This window comes from Protopterus annectens, chromosome 13.part0 (assembly GCF_019279795.1).
Source record: "Protopterus annectens isolate FY-2018-M chromosome 13.part0, PAN1.0, whole genome shotgun sequence".
NCBI lineage: Eukaryota > Metazoa > Chordata > Ceratodontiformes > Protopteridae > Protopterus > Protopterus annectens.
Genome location: NC_056747.1, coordinates 859,593,428 through 859,605,559, shown reverse-complemented (window position 1 = coordinate 859,605,559; position 12,132 = coordinate 859,593,428).

The window sequence follows — 12,132 nt, the reverse complement described above, 5'->3', positions numbered from 1 at the left end:
ATTTCTAGAATTTTACGTATATTATTTAAATGAGGTTCTAACCAAGTTTAAAAAATACTAATTACATCAACTATTTGTGATTGTACCAGTTTGCCATACTGAATGTCCAAACTGTAAATTTAATTAGCTGTGTTTTGGTGAAGCCCCAATCCTAGCCAGAATCTCAGTTTTGGTTTCTGGTAGTTGGGTACATCAGCATTATGCAGGTCTACATACGGCTTTAATGAGTCCCATTTAACTGGGAGAACAGTAGCCTGGTCCACTCATTTTGGGTTAGTTTTCTCTAGCTGCATATCTCTCAACTGCCATAAAATAAGTTCTTCATGTTGTTTTCTGTTCAGAGTTTTTTGGAGGTGTAGTGGATTTGGGACTCCTAGTTGGGTGGGTGGTTGGTTCACTACCATACATGTCTGCTGGAGAATGAGCATGTGTTGGTCAGTGGGTGCACTTCTTTCTAGGAGGCTGAGCAGATGTTGGTTAGTTGCTACATTTTTTTCTTGAAGTTGTAGTAGTGTTCACTAGACTCTTTTTTCAGTTTTGAACACAGCCCAGCAGCTACAGTGCGCAAATGTTTTCAGCTTTCCAGAAAACATTTCTGCAAACACTATATAGGCTCAAGAACTGTTATGCTTTTTACACAGTTAAGCATACAAGTTGCCAGGAGGCAATATTTCAACTTAGTTTATCAATCACTCAGTTCATAGTTTTTACCCTTAGCAATAGCATCACATTCACTTGGTTTGCTTGCCTTTCTGGGCTGGGGAAAACAATTCAGGCAGGGTATTGGCTTTCATGTAGCTGGCTTGGGAACTCACAGTTTGTAATAAAATTATATAATTCTGCCTGCATTTTCCACCAATTCATCAACCTCCATTGTTTGCAGTAATGTCTTCAAAATCAGCATTTTATGTAGATGAGGTCTGGTTACAAAGAAAATAAAAATAAGGAATAAAAAGGAGAAACACTGTTATTAAAGCCCTGACATGCACTTCAATGATCAAAAGAATTTCAGAATTCATTGAAAACACAGGACTTTTCCAAGCTAGTTAGTAATTTAAACAGCACTTACAGACACGGGATTTTTCTTATCATCACTCTGTGCCACACAAGCAAGGTTAATTTCCATTGGTTTCTCTCTCCAGAAGAGCAGCTTATATTCCTTTTTAGGGACTCCTTGCAGAGTACACCTGCCTTTTCCATGTAGCTCCCTGTAGATATCTCTGCAGAACCGTCTCTAGTCATAGAGGTCAGGAATCTGGTCTCCTTCAGAGGTAATATCCCTGATATATGACAAGAGCCTAGCTTACCATGGAAAGCCTCTGTCTAGTTTACTTGCTCTTTTTTTCTCAGGATCTGTATAGTCCCTTTCCCTGAAATGCCCTTTGTTAAATCCAACAATAAATGTTAAACAGCTGGTATAATACCCTCATAAACAGTCTGATTCCCAGTCTAAAATGTCATTTATAAACATGCTACAGATCTGCAAAAATTCAGGCATCAAGAAAGATAAGCATTTGTAATCTCAACATGATGAACCTCTGATGATGATTGGGTAATCCACCTATAATAAATGACTGACAAAAAATAAATAAATAACTAAACACACACACACACACACACACACACACACACACACACACACACACACACACACACACACACACACACACACATATATATATATATATATATCCCCACAACCCCTTTTTCCCATTTTTGCACATGTTGTCAGGGTGCCACTTCAATAGTGACAATTTCCTAGAGCCAAGGATTACACCTCTGGGTGGCTAGCTCTGCCGCAGTAGTTCATCCACATCATACACTCATATGTACACACCTATGGGAAATTTAGAGTGCCAATCCACCTACAGCATGTCTTTGAAATGTGGGAGGAAACCGGAGCACCTGAAGGAAACCCACATGAGCACTGGGAGGACATGCAGGCTCCGCACAAAAGGCACCCCAACCGAGAATCGAACCAGGGAACTATATATATATATATATATATATATATATATATATATATATATATATATATATATATATATATATATATATGTAGACAGTGGGGTTTGGCTTTATTGGCCTGAAACTGTTCATTAAAATGACGAAACAAGTCATGGGCATGCAGAATCGCCAGTTAGCTGAAACACCTGATGCTCATAAGGATCATTTGCATATATCCCACATGCCTCTGATACAAGAGGTTTGTGAGGTTACTCAGTGGACGTTCTAGCTTTGCTGGAGTTTTCATTTTGTTTTTATTGATTACTTTTATTAAGTGATGAATTGCAAAAATTCAGTGCCCCACCAAACACAGAGAACACAGCAGCCTATGTTGAATTCATAGGTTCATAGGTGGGTACTAGGCTATCGGCCCTAGGGCCCATACAAGCCTAGCCAAAAAATGTACCCTGGCTTTTGCCACCCAAGAAAATTATTTTCCTGTGCCCCTGTCGAGCAGAGCCACAGAAGTGATCCTCGGGGTGAATTTCCCATTTTCCATCCAATCATCAAGATTTTTCTTGAAGAGTGCTAATGAGGAGCTCTGTTTGACATAGATAGGTAGTCTGTTTCAGAGTATGGAAAGTCTCTGGGACAGGAATCTATCCCTCCAGCATGTTCTGTTTATTGTGGTGACAAGGTTTAGGTCCCTAGAGCGTGTAGCTTGGAGGGATTGGGATTTCTTTAAGTGGAGCATGTCCAACAGCTCTGGGTTTGACATAGCTTTGTATATTAGGCAGAGATTGCCCCTGAGTAGGTGATATGCGATGGAGTAAAGCTGTAGTTTTTTGAGACGGTCTGCATAGGGCATCTGTTTGAGGCCAGTAATCCTCTTTGTGAGGTATTTCTGTGGTCTTTCCAGTTGTTGTAGATTTCTTGTGAGGTACATACCAAAAGGGGCGTTGTACTCTATAATGGGTCTAATGAGTGATGAGTAGAGGGGAACAATGACCTCTTTTTTTCTGGATGAGAATCCTTTTGTGATGAGATGAGCCATGTAGAAGGATTTCCTGACCACTGTGGCGATGTGATTATCAAAGGAGAGACTACTGTCCACCTGTGTCCCAAGGTCTCTTATCACTTTTTCGGCATTAAGTAGATTACCAGCTATGTGGTAGTTCATGGGTACAGAGTTTTTACCAAAGGGGATGACAATACACTTTTTGGCATTGAGCTTCAGGCCATGGCTTTGACACCAAGTATCTGTCTCAGTGAGGCCCTTTTGTAGTTTGTCCACATTGTTAGGAGTTTTGATTATGGCTCCTAGTTTGCAGTCATCTGCAAACTTTGTTAGCCAAAGACCTTCCGTGTTGGCCTGCACCTCAGAGAAGTAGACACCAAACAGGAGAGGACCCAGGACCGAACCTTGTGGTACTCCACTTGTCACTGGTCTGATGTTGGATTTGGAATCCGCTACTTTCACAGTGTGGGTTCTGTCCGTGAGCCAGTTGGCAACCCATCTTGTGACATAGGGATTTATACCTAGTTTAGTGAGCTTATCTATAATTCCAGAGTGGGGAATGGTGTTGAAAGCCTTGGTGAGATCTAGATAAGCTGTGTGAACCATTTTACCCTCATCTATGGCTTTGGTGACTGCTTCAAAGAAGTCAATCAGATTTAGGAGGCATGATCTGCCTTTTACAAATCCAAACTGGGTAGGGTCCAGAGTTTGGAGATTACCAATGTCTTTGTTTATGAGTTCCACGATGATACGTTCCATGGCCTTGCAGACCAGGCTCGTCAGGCTAATGGGGCGGTAGTTCCCGGGGTCCATCGTGGCTCCCCCTTTGTGGAGTGGGATAACAGTCACGGTGCACCATTCAGTGGGTACAAAGCCTGAGGTGAGGCTATGATTGAACATGCTACTTAGGTAGGGTACCAGTTCATTCTGTAGTTCATGTAGAACGCAGCTTGGGATAATGTCAGGTCCCATGGATGCTGTGTTCTTGGCTTTGGAGAGTGTGTTTTTTACCTGTGCAGCCGTGATTATAGGAACTTTGCATTCTTCCGGTATAGAGATGGGCCCTCTAGGGGGTAAGATGGGGGTAAAGTTAGCACTGAACCTATCTGCTAGGATGTTGGCAATATCAGTTGGTTCTGTATATTTAGTGCCATTGTGCTGTAACTCAGAGCAGATCTGAGTGTTCCCATTTAGATTCTTGACATAGCTATAGAATGCTTTGTGGTTGCCTTTAGAATCAGTGGCAATTTTGTTTTCGTAACTAGCTTTGGAGGATTTTATGAGGGATATCAGCTTCTTACTGAGGTTGACCAGGGAGTTCCTCCAGTCATGGGATTTTACTCTTTTTTTGCAACAGTTTCTTTCTTCTGTTGTAGAGTTTGTTTATGGCAGAGGACCACCAGAATGGCTTCCTTTTTTTGGAGGATAACATCTTGGTTCTATTAGGGATAGCATGATCCATGCACTCGTGTAAGTGCTTATAAAGTGCATTTGTGTAGGATTCGGCAGTCATACCTCTATTGTCCATCTGCATGGGTGTCATGAAGTTTGCCACTTCTGTCTTAAGAAGTGTGAAGTTGGCTTTGGAGAAGTTTTTTACGATGGTTTCCCTAATTGGGGATGGGGGTGGGATGTGGATGTCTAGGCTGATTAGCTTGTGGTCAGATCTGACCAACGAGGAATTGATCTCTGGTGTGTAACAGTTTCCCATGTTGGTAATGACCAGGTCTAGGATATTGCTGCCCTTGGTGGGGGTGTGAATAAGTTGATCCAAGGCGTTGGAATTTATGAATTCTAGATATCGTTGAGCAAAAGAGTTGGTACATGAGTAGTTTTCCCAGTTAATGGTGGGGTGGTTGAAATCGCCCATTATTAGGGTGTTAGGTTGTACCCTAATACTTTCCAGTGTATCAAGAAATGAGGAGTGTGAATCCTGGAGCATGGTGGGGGGTCTGTAGCAAGCTACAATTTGGATTGCGGTCTTGCCCAGAGTTAGTTGCACTTGGATAATCTCGGATGCATTATGCTGTTCAACTAGCCTGGAGGTGTCGATATCCTTAATGAATATGGACACGCCTCCACCTTTAGTGCTTCTTTCTGGGTTAGGTGGCTGAAAGGTGTGGTATGAATTGAAGCCTGGTAATGCAGGAGTGCTCTCTGGAGCTTTGAACCAGGTCTCTGTCACTGCACAGATGTCAATGTTCTCCATTTTATGGAGTGCCTCGAGTGAGTGCATTCTCGGAAACTCTATACTACCATGTCATAGGCTGCAGAGAGGCTGCTGTACCTACCAGAAGTAAGCCCAGGACTAGCCCTAGAAACAAACCAACCTTGTGGCATTCCAAATTAAATAAGATATACAACAAAAGGAAAACAATTATGGCAAAAAACAGGAAAGGTAATTCCCATAAAAACAGAAACTCTCTCATCAAAGTAAACAGGCAACTAAGAAGGCTAATTATGTCAAACAAAGCCAACTTTGAGGTTAAGATAGCCTCCAAAGTGAAATGCCTTCTACAGCTATGTCAAAAACCTCAAGGGCAGCATACAGCAATGTGCTGAACTGTTTTTTAATGGTGCTACAGTCAGTGAGCTTGGCGATATAGCAAACCTTTTAGCAGACAAATTCAGTTCCAACAATACCCCACCCCCAACCTTCCCCTCAAAAATATCTTCAAACATAACAGCTCCAGCTATAACTAGGGAGCATGTACTGGCCGCAGTCACTAAAGCCTAGAGCATGGCCTTAGCGGGCTCCGATAACCATCTCAGGATGACTCTTCAATAACCAAAATATGACTTATCAAGACCCCTGCAGTCACTATTTAACTATAGTCTTAAAACAGGCTTTGTGCCACATGAATGGAGGACTGCAATGGTCATCCCCCTTCATAAGAGGGGACCTTCAATAGATATAGAAACAACAGACCTATTAGTCTGACTAGTCTTATTTGATTTGAAAAGCCATGGAAAGAATTATCATGGAAATTATCAACAAGGACATAGGAGACCTCCAGACACTGGATCCATTCCAGTCTGGCTTTGTCAAAGGAAGGTCATGCTTACTGAATCTGGTGGACTTTTTTGAAAAAGTCACTAAGACAATGGATGAGGGTAAAATGGTGCCTACTGACTACGTAGATCTGGCTAAAGCATATGATATAATATTCCACTCGGGCATTGTCAACAAACATATGGAACTAGGTATAAGCCACTTTATAACTTGCTGGATAGCTAGCAATCTCACTGCTAGGACCTAGGAGGTTAGAACTAGAGAGATCACCTCCACAAAGAGGCTGGTCACCAGTGAAGACCCACGGTGTTCTGTGGTGGCCCCACTCCTCTTTGGCATCTACTTCTCAGATGTCAAAGCCTATGAGAAAGGGCTTTGGCTGATCAAGTTCACAAATGGTTGCAAACTGGGAACAGTCACGGAATCCCCCTAAGATCTGCAAGGGGCTGTGCTTGTTTTTACCAGGCTGAGGAATGGGGACTCATCACTGGAACATAGCAGAAATTCCCTGAGGCTCCAAGAGCAGAATAATTTGTTTTATACTTGTTTCATTGAATTGCACTTCTTAATGCTTATAGTTGTGCTTTACAGCTAATCTACTACATTTTACACTATTATAAAGCTTTTTTAACTGTTTCACTGCATTTTTGTACTGCTTTATACTGTTTTAACTATATTTTCATTGCTAGATAGTGTTTCTTTACTGTAATTGTATTTTTATTGAATTACTTAACTGTAAGTTGCTTTTTCAAACTGAGAGTTGTATTTTCTGTTTATGAGTGCTCTATCTGCTTTTCTGTGAGGTTTCTGTGTTCTAGTCAGGTAGCATAGTCTGGATAGAGGCCTGCTGTATCCTGGCCTGGTTGTTTTGCTTGTTGAGTTTCCTGTGTTTCTGGCAGCCATCTTATGCTGGTAGGAGCTTGTTTTCTCTGTTACTGAGAGTAACAGGGCTGCCTGACCTTTTCTAGCATGGATGATTGGTTGAAAGTGCAAGGGCTAGCAGGACTGTGTAGTAATTTGAGCTTCTAGATTCTTCTATCTTTACCGGTACCCAAACACTGTGTTTGTAGGGTGTTGCACTCGTTTGCTCATCGCGCACTACCTCTGAGCTGATTTAACCCATTACGAGGTAATCTCAGTTGCATTTTTCCCTTACCAGCACTCCTGTGTAACTGACGACCTCAACTGCAACTACTGTGTTGAGTTTGTCCAGCCCTACTCACACCTATAGGTACTCTGTACTGATAATACCCACTCTACCATCCTTGACCTCTCTTCCACAGATTCTGACAACCATGGATGGACAATTTCCTGTGTTTCTCTTGCTAGTCTGGTTGATATGGGCATCCTGAGACAGTGTAGCAACTGCCTCGTGGACACGGACAACCCTCTTCTTCTACCACCTCGGAACACAATATGTGAGTGATGCTATTACATTAAGACTCTAGAATCCTTGCTGTCTTAATCACAAGCCAGTACATCTGGCACTGAAAAGGCTGTCTGCACAAACACCACAAACTCCACACCCCTAACACCACCCACACCTGTACAGTACATTCCTACATATGTGAAGGTTCTCAACAAAAACATACCTAAACAAAACAGACCTCAGAGACAAAAGCATAAATGCACAGCACAACCCACTGCACCATGCACCACACATAGTACACATGCCTGCATCTCACAGCCTCTAAGGTCCAGCCACAAACCCGACATACTAGTCATGGGAGACTATATCATGAGACACACAGCTGTGCCACTCACCAGGCTAGACAAGGGGAAAGTCATGGGAAGTTGCTTGTCAGGTGCTAGAATCCACTATATTACTCATGCCCTCAAGTCTCTCAACAACAGGTACTGTTGTGGCTCTGTCATAGTCCATATTGGTGTGAATGACTTGAAACATACCTCTCTGGGCTATATAAAGAGAGACATGACTGAGCTCACTGACTATGTGTCCGAGGCAGGTATCACCCTAGCCTTAAGCAGCATACTACCATCACCCAGAATGATGCCTCAATACAAACAGAAAATGATTGACTTTAACAATTGGCTTAGTTTCTGGTGTCATTCCAAGGGAATCCAGTACCTGACAGCCTGGGAGGACATGATTGACAGACCACAATGCTTTGCCAGAGATGGCCTTCATCTGTCTCCCCTGGGCTTCAGGTTTCTGGCAAAGGCTCTTGCCCCCCCCCCCCAGTGCCTATTTTAGGCAAAGTCATGAGGACAAAATTACCAATGTGAAAAATTCTTCTAAATTAAATTTAAAGGTCATGCTGCTAAACACTAGGAGTCTTAACATGAAACTGCACTCATTGCAAGCATTCTTCACCCTGGAAGATGCTGACATTTGTGAAGTCACTGAAACCTGGTTCAAAGCTGCAGAGAGCACCCCAGCCTTAACAGGTTACCTGTCCTACCATACTTTCAGACCCCAAACAGAGGGCTACAAAGCCAAAGGAGGAGGAGTTTCAGTATTTATCATAGACATACACACCTCCAGGCTGGTCAAACAGTATGATGCACAGGAGACACTCCAGGTGCAGTTATAAAACACCTGTTCAAATCATAGCTAGCTACAGACCCCAAACCATGACTCAGTAGGCCTACTCCACCTATCTGGACTTACTTGAATCCATCAAGATTCAATCCTCTACCCTGATCCTGGGTGACTTTGACTTACCCAACCACAGAGTGCAAGACCTATTCTAGCTCAAACACGAACGCCCAGAGAAGAGATTCCTTGACTTCATCAATGCCAATGCATTGGATCAGCTGGTTGACACCCCCCACAAGAGGTGAAAATATCCTGGACTTGGTACTAACCAACATGAGTAGCCACTGTAGCACCCCCACAGTGTCATCATCCTTGGTATGATCTGACCACAAAGCAATCACGTTCAAAGTCATCATCTCCCCTGACCCCCCCCCCCCCCGCCAGGATTGAACAAAAAACTTTTCCAACACTGACTACAACCTCCTGACAGCAGGTATAAGCAGCTTCACAGCCACCATCCCTTCAGCTGGAACAAGCATGAATGTCCAAGCCTACACCAAAAAACTATATGAGCACCTATATAGCTGGATGGACTCAGCAATACTTGACAGGACCAAATCATCTTCCTCAAGGAAGAGTAAACCTGTTTGGTGAACAGCAGCAATAAACACACTCTATAATAAAAGGAAAACAATTGCTGTGCAGGACCAAGAAGGTGCAGGTGTCAAGTTGGAAGCATTCTCTCCTTTGTTTGAACAAGCACATGAAGTCACTGGTGAAATCCTCTAAGGCTAACTTCAAGGCCAAATTGGCCACATACACTAAGGACAATCACATTGGTTTCTTTGCATATGTCCGCAATCTTAAAGATAACGCCCAAATCTGCTCTAAATTGGTGGTCAAGAATACCACATACACAAACGCCATAGATATAGCCAACTTGCTGGCAGACAAGTTCAGTGAAAGCTTTACCCTCCTGTCCCCCCATCATTAAACCAGGACATCCCCAGCACCTGCCCCCCACACCTCATCACCAGGGAGCAGGTCATTAACGCCCTCTCAAAGGCAAAAAATACAGCCTCCATGGGACCCGACAACAACCCTGGCTGTGTCTTACATGAACTCAGGCAAGAGCTCTCAGCACCACTAGACACCCCATTCATCCAAAGCATGTTCACCAGCTTTGTCACAGCAGAATGGAGAACAGCCACTGTCATCTCTCTACACAAAGGTGGAGCATCCATCGACCCAGGCAGTTATAGGCTCATCAGCATAACTAGCCTGATCTGAAAGGCCATGGAATGCATTATCATGGACCTTATAAACAAGGACATTGGCAACCTCCAAATGATTGATCCCACATAGTTTGGTTTTGTCAAAGAGAGATTATGCCTGTTAAACTTGGTTGCCTTCTTCAAAACAGTCACCAAAGCCATGGATGAGGGGAAGACAGTGCCCACTGCCTACCATGACCTAGCCAAAGCCTTTGACACTATTCCCTACTTGGGCATAATAGATAAACTCTTCCAGCTAGGCATCAACCTGTATGTTACCAGATGGGTAGCTAACTGGCTCACTGATAGAACCCACTCAGTTAAAATAGGGGAAGCTACCTCTAGTAGTAGACCCGTAACAAGTGCCATACCCCAAGGATCAGTCTTGGGGCCTCTACTGTTTGGGATATACTTTTCTGAAGTGCAATCCAAAACCAGTGGTCTGTGGCTGACCAAGTCTGCAGATGACTGCAAGCTGGGCACTGTCATAAATTTCCCTAGTGATGTGAACATCCTCCAAGAGGGCCTTAACCAAACTAATGACTGGTGCCAGAAGCATGGCCTCAAACTGAATGCTGAGAAATGCATCCTTATCCCCTTTTGGGAAAATGGCATCCTCACTAATTATCACATTAATAACAATGTACTAAGCATGCAATCAGTCATGAGGGACTTGGGCACCCAGGTTGATAGCAACCTGACTTTTGACCACCACGTTGCCTCTATTGTATGCAAAGCTTTCTACATAGCCCACCTCATAAGTAAGGATATTTTATCCATAAACAAGGAGGTCATAGCATCCCTTTATTTCTCCTCCCTTATCAGACAGTACAATGCCCCTTCAGCATGTACCTTGCCAAGCACATGCAGCAGTTGGAGAGACCACAGAGGTTCCTGACCAGGAAAATCCAGGGTCTCAAACACCTATCCTATACAGAAAGGCTAAAATCCCTGTCCCTCTACTCAGTCTCATACAGACTGCTCAGAGGTGACCTGTGTCTGGCATACAAGGCCATCTCAGACTCAGCCTTGATGGAGTTGCTGTGTATCCGTAAGTCAAACTCCACTCGCGCAACCCACACGCAAAGCCTCAACCTGGTCTGTGACATCAATAGAACTTGTTGGCAGGATAGATTTGTGTCCCAGTGGCTCCTCTATCTGTGAAATAGACTCTCTCTCTCCATGTCAAGCAGAGTACCTCACTAGCCCTCTTTAAGTGGAATCTGGATGACTGGGTGGAAAACAAAAAATATACCCCTGGTATCCCACCTGTGTCTCCTGCTGGAGTGGGAAAACAAGTTCTGACTTTGTGGGAACATGGATGAAATTCTTGGCTAGACTTATAAGGGCCTCCTGGCCAATAGCCTAGTATCATCCTACGAACCTATGAACCTAAGATGAGAACACCCTTCAGGAAGGTCTGATACAGACAAATGCTTGGTGCCAAAGCTATGGCTTAAAGCTCAGTACCAAGAAATGCATTATTGTACCTTTTGGGAAGTCTATCACCCTGGTAGCTATGTCATCAATAAAACACCCTTAAACACTGATTTACTAGTCAAGAATCTGGTAACTCATGTTGATAGTAACATAGCCTTTGACTAGCATGTGTCCAAGCTAGTAAGAAAATCCTTCTATGTTGCTCAGCTTATAAGCAAGGGCATGGCAGCTATGAACAGAGAGGTCATCATACCATTGTACTTGGCCATTATCAAACCCATCCTAGAGTATAATGCCCCCTTTGGTATGTGCCTCACCAGACACATGCAGCAACTGGAATGTCCACAAAGGTCCCTAACAAAAAGAATACATGGAATAAACACAATGACCTATGCTGATTGCCTCAACATCTGGTCTCTTTACTCGGTATCATACAGACGTCTGAGAGGTGATCTTTGCCTGGCATACAGGGCATCTCTGGACCCTGTTTGATGAACCTTTTCACATCTGCAAAATGAAGAATATTAGAACTACTAGATTAAAAGATCTAAAGTTTGCTTGTGACACAAACAGGATACATTGGAGAGACAGATATGTTTCTCAGAGAATTCCCTTTCTCTGTAACATGCTCTCCACCCATATGAAGTAGAGTTCCTTCCTATCCCTTTTTAAGTGCAACTTGAACCACTGGATAGGTAATTGGAAACTCACTTCTGGTCTAGCTTCAAGTCAGTGATGAACAGAGGCAGTAAGTAAATCACCACATGTATAAATCCAATTTGTGGGACATATTTGGGTTGCACAGCTAGGCTTATAAGGGCCCTAATGATTGTTAGCATAGTATGAACCTATTAACCTATGACACATATCATTCAACGTAGTCATGCCTTCAACATTTTAATATCAATGTACCCGTTTGGTCAATTTCATTAATAAAAAT